Source organism: Seriola lalandi, unplaced genomic scaffold (genome assembly GCF_002814215.2).
Source record: "Seriola lalandi dorsalis isolate HSWRI2012SDOR001 ecotype SW California unplaced genomic scaffold, Sedor1 jcf7180002054519, whole genome shotgun sequence".
In the NCBI taxonomy this organism is placed as follows: Eukaryota; Metazoa; Chordata; class Actinopteri; order Carangiformes; family Carangidae; genus Seriola; species Seriola lalandi.
In genome coordinates, this window is record NW_019525072.1 from 1,319,793 (window position 1) to 1,325,288 (window position 5,496).

A 5,496-nucleotide genomic window follows, 5' to 3' on the forward strand; every position below is an offset into this window, starting at 1 on the left:
TTCGTTTTAACGTCAGTGATCTGTACAAACAATGCATTTGAGTAAATATCAAAAACTATATTCGGACATAATCAAAAGGTTGCCAAAGACAAGCAGGAGCAAGATCATAAGAAAAACAGCAAGATGCCAAAGGGATGATCTCTTCAAAAGTTCTTATAATTTAATGATATGGAAAAAACTAAAGATGCCTGATATGTTATCCAGATGTACAACAGGAACAACATTGTATGTTGTACATTATCACAGCAAATATTTGTAACTGCTGCTTTGAGTAAGGATTTTTTTATAGTTCATAGAAAACCCTGAGTTTAGTTAAGCTCAGGCTTAATATTAGCCTGTGGCTGGTCTGTGGAGAGGTAGCAAGACTTTATACAAATTCCCATTTTTCTTAAACTGATCCATCCGTAAGTTTAAGATAATGTGTTATTCTCTTACCTCTTACTAAATTACTGTTATTCAATAACACAAGTTCTTTGCTAAAGCTAACGTTATGCTAGTAATCTTTTGCTGTCCTTTGCTCACAAGATTAGGTTCTGTCCAAAGGTAACATGGCTGCCTACCTACTGCCTAACTCTCATTAACACATTGCATCTTGTTTGTTTAATTCGTACAAAAACTGGGGGATTACTAATTAGCCAGGACCAGTTGCAATCAGCAGACACTCCAGGAAGCTACCTCTCCCGAAGCTAAATTGGCTTTAGCTGCTGCTGAAATTCAAATTAGAACCGTGACATCTTTTCTCACAAGGTGGAATAAAACTAAGGCAAATATTGCTGCAACTTTGAATGATAGTGCAGAATACTTTGAATCTCTCAGGCAGAAAGTAATACAAGTGATTTCAGTTGGACTGTACCTGCTGAGGTACAGAGCTGTTCAGGTGGGCTAGTTTGGATGGTTGATGATGTTCTGCACTTTAAACTATTAAAAAAACTATAAAACTAAAAAATATTTGTGACACTGTACCATAGTGTATTAGTATGCTTTACAAATCCCACACACATCTAACACTGTTACTGCTGTTACATACAATAGTACTTTGCATTACAGCTGATGTTTTTTCTTTCATTTAGTGTTTTTGAATGAATATGGAAGTCAACTAAAACTAGTAAAGCCTTGACACAAAGTAGAAACTCGCAATGCAGACTTTTATAATCATTCCGCCGCTTTACTATGGAGACTTGACCTGATTCTCCTCTGCGGTGTTCTTAGCCTCAGTGACTTCATCATTATGGATCTAAAATAAAGATTCCTACTCAGTCTCGCTATTAAAACTGACATTTTCAATTCAAGTGGCACTAACTCACAGTGTACCATGTAGATAATTACATCTGGATTATTAAAAAGCATTACCTTGCGGATGTCTTAAAAAAATAAAAACACTCAGTATACATAGTAATGTGTAGCTAACATTGCTAAGCTAAGATGCTAACAGAAATATAAAGCAGCCAGAGGAAGCTTACTAGATTTGTGCAGTGCATCATTTTGCTGGTCAGTTATCAGTATTCACACATAGCAAATCTACTATAGAGTCTCACTCTTGTTTACATAACAAAAGACCAAGCTCTATACGGAAAAAGTCTGTCCACAAAAAAAAAAAAAAATATTCTCACAGCTTCGGGGGAGGCACAAGCATAGCAAAATAAGATGATTTTTCAAAAGCAATACACCAATAAATAATTAAATAGATTTCTACAGTAATACCTCTTATTCTCTCAGGGAGTGAGCTGCTTGGTGTTCACCACATGAACAAAAATGCCCCAGATCCATGTGACTGGAACATAGTGTATCTCTCAGGTTATGATGTTGCAGGGGTTTATGAAATAAAATAAAAAAAAGCAGAGCTGCTAAAAGGAATCAATTATAAAATAAGACATAAGCACCTCCAGTCATTTAGAGTGTGATAGATTTAGTCAAGGGTACTTTTCCTGTTTTGCCATTGATGGTAACCTTGCTTTTACAACATTAGAAGAGTTACATCCTGCTCGATAAAGCTTCATATTAGGTGCATGGAGAGTATAAATCCTAAATAATAAATATTAATTCTCTAAAGGAAATATAGCGCAAATACAGCTTTTTGTGCTTTTGTAAATGGTTCATATGACAATGATAATGAACACACTGATTTACATGTCAATCAACATGTTTTACCTTGAGTATGATTGTCTTCCTCTCACATCCTCCAGCAGTCGCGTACATTCGTCTTTGCCATCCATTTACTCCTGGAAAGGAAAAGATATTTATTCATTTTGATTTATAAACAGAAAAGGAAAAGCTAAGTTTAAGAAAAAGCATACTCTACATTCTTCAATAAAAAACATTTTGAAAAGCTTAAGGTATAAACTATGGCTAAAGTTTCATCACGATAGCAGTAACAGGTCAAACTCCCAAACCTTTAATGCCATAAACTGATAAAGCAGCATGGTGCTCTCTACTGAAACTAAGTGTTCCCAACGGTGGCTTCCTGTAAATAACTATTAAATAAATGGACCTCTTTGAACAGCATGTGACACTGTTGCTGTTCGAAACACACACACAAATCTGTCTTGAGAGAAGAATTAATTCACTCATTACTTCCAGGTGTCTGGGCCCATAGTGAATCATCAGCCAAACTTAATATGATGACGCCAATTAAAGAGCTGAAACGATCTCATCCAAGTGAGAATTGTTGCAATGTAAAATGAATGAAAAAGTCACCAGACCAGCAGCTCCATATTATCAGTCAATCAAAAGAGGACAGCCATGAAAACTACAACACAGACTGTAAACACAGCCTCAAAACAGATGTGGCTCAAGAGGACTGATGTGACTACACAACCCAAAGTAACCAAAGCTTGGATGACCAATCAAAAGCAGCGTCTAATGTTGACAGACACCTCATACACATTGGTTCAAGGTTACATCACTAATCATATACTTAAATACAGTAGAAAATGGAACTGGATAACCCTAACCATCCTCAAGTCAGCAAAAACATAAAACAACGGGTCAATGTCATTACAAAGATGAGCTATTAACATTACCTCACTTATTATTTTAAGTTGTGGAGTGCTTCACTAAAGAAAGACTGGACTTGGAGCAAAATATTGTCACATTTCAAGAGGCTCTGAATTACATCTGTCTATGTGCTTTATCCAAGAGAAGCTTCTCTTTTGGTCCATGTGCTGACAACGTGCTCTAAGCAGGTCAAGGTGAGTACTCCACATCTGTGATTTTCACTGCTAACTCATTCCCAATGGAAATGAGTCTTATTCATTTTTCAAACAGCCTCTAGGATATCTGATCCAAAAAAAAAAAGAAAAGAAAAAATAAAGCCCCTCAGGCAAGTATTCATCTTTGATGTTTTGAAAAGAAAGACAGTGAAAAGCTGCAGTCTGGCTTCATGCATATTGTATTGCTGAGAAAAGAATTACAAGCAGCCTACTAGTTCTCATAGTGATTAGCTATGCAAGTTCACTCTCAGTCTGTTCAATCCTGATTTTTAGAACAAAATATCTTCAGGGTGCTGCACAGATTGCCACTTCTTTTGGGTATTTCGTGGTCCCCATGAAGATTCCTAGAGATTTTAGTGAAACCACCTAATTTTTCTCTTTCATTGTTGTGGCCAAAACGTCTCCTTCACCAAACTCTGAAAAGATATGCATTGTTTTGTGTCCATCATCATTACTGAGGTATGTCACAAATGAATGGTTATATTACCTCAGCGACCCCCATGGCTTTTCCTCCTCTATCAGCCTTGTAGACAAGACATATTGAATTTTAATGAGGTGAGTTCATTCTCCCATCATGGGCACTCTCCATAATCTCAGCCTTGTAAATTTGAATACCTTGGTGCCTGTCTGAAATGAAATTTTCTGAGTATATTATGGGGCTTTTTTAAAGGACTCAGTGGATTTTCCTTTATTGCCAACGTTTTACCATCACTGAGGGTGAGCCTCTCTGTATAATGCAATAAACTTTTCAGCAGCACCACACACTAGGCTGCATCCTCCACAAATGGTCACACAGTTGAATTAGCACCTCTCCAAAAACAGTTTCATCAAAAAACTCAACATTATAACCTTCACGAGCTTCAATAGCTTGGTGTGTGGTATGATCCATCCCATGCTATACTTCTGCATTGTGTATGTGATCATGGCAGCTTGCAGGTAGCGCCACCCTTAGTTTTTGTTTGAATCAGATCTCCACTGGACGTGCACTTGGTTTGCAGAAAACTTGGCCGTAGTAACATCAACGTTTCTATCAAGCAGAGAGAGTGAAAAGGCTGGACGTTCAAGGCTGCAGGATCTCACCTTCTTTGTGCTTCTTTGTTGCAAACACCAGCAGCAGGAGAGCAGAGACCTCTGCTTGTTGAAACTGGCAACAGACTGGACACCATTGTTCTCACGTAGTGGATAACAGCCCCCCCGTGTGGCTGGATTACAACGACACATTTATACCTGTAGTTGAACCCAGCAGCTTCTATGGTTCATGTGCGCGCGGAGGGAGAAAGTCGAGTCATGGCAGCATAAGCGAGACATCAAATTAGTGTCCCATACCCTCTCGTTGGTAGCATATAAGCATTACTAAAGCGACCGATAGCTAGTCAATACGCATCCAGATGTCGAGATCAGCGCAGGCGCGGTGGCCAAGTGGTAAGGCGTCGGTCTCGTAAACCGAAGATCGCGGGTTCGAACCCCGTCCGTGCCTTTTCTCGAAGATTTCAGTCAATCTACTACAGGTATAATGTATGTGTAAAAAAAAAAAAGTGAATGAAAAATAGTCCTGTGTCTCAGATATGCATCATAATATCAGTCCTGTTAAGATAAACCTCCAGAAGAGAAACATTGCCCATTTTTTCTTCTGTGGAGATTTAGTTTCCTCTTACCAATTAATTTTATTAGAAAAGCAGCCTATGCATTTTAACTCACTTGTGCCTTTCTAATCCATGATGAAATAAGAAATGAACTGTGGTGCAGCAGTAGCTCCACAAGATGTCGATGTTTCACACAAAGGCCTGCATTATGATGACACAGTCATTTAACACTAAAAAGATACAGGCCTACTGTCTCATTTTTTACTAGACTGAGAGCTGCCATGCTAGGCAGATGATGTCATTTGTTATAAACTGTTGTAAATAGTTGCATAGTTACCCAAACCAAAAAAAAAAAAAGCTCTAGTGCTTTATATATCAACATTAAGTTTGGTACACTTGTGGACAAGAAGTGCAGGAATAAGAACATGGGAAATATGAAAAGTTGTTAATACATATATTTTAGTGGGTTCACTGTAAAAAGTACATTACACAAGACGTTCCTAATAAGAATCAAATAAATGTATGTAAAATCAGGTGGAAATAGGCCCAAAATTGATACTGCAGATGGAGGTTAATTTAAGCGGGATGTCAGTCAGAAAGAGAAATGTGTTTCAGATTTACCCTCAGTGTGTGTTTAAAAATTGCTGTTGCTCCTGCAGAGATCTTCTAAAAATGAATTTGAAAATATATTTCCTCGAAGCAAA

The 5,496-nt window shown here is 37.7% G+C and overlaps 1 non-coding gene across 1 annotated transcript; it reads left to right on the top strand.

Annotated features, from left to right (window-relative positions):
* Window positions 1–4,614: 4,614 nt before the first annotated feature.
* On the top strand, window positions 4,615–4,686 carry trnat-cgu (transfer RNA threonine (anticodon CGU)). Its single transcript has one exon. It is a non-coding gene; the product is annotated as a tRNA-Thr (tRNA).
* The last annotated feature ends 810 nt before the right edge of the window (window positions 4,687–5,496 follow it).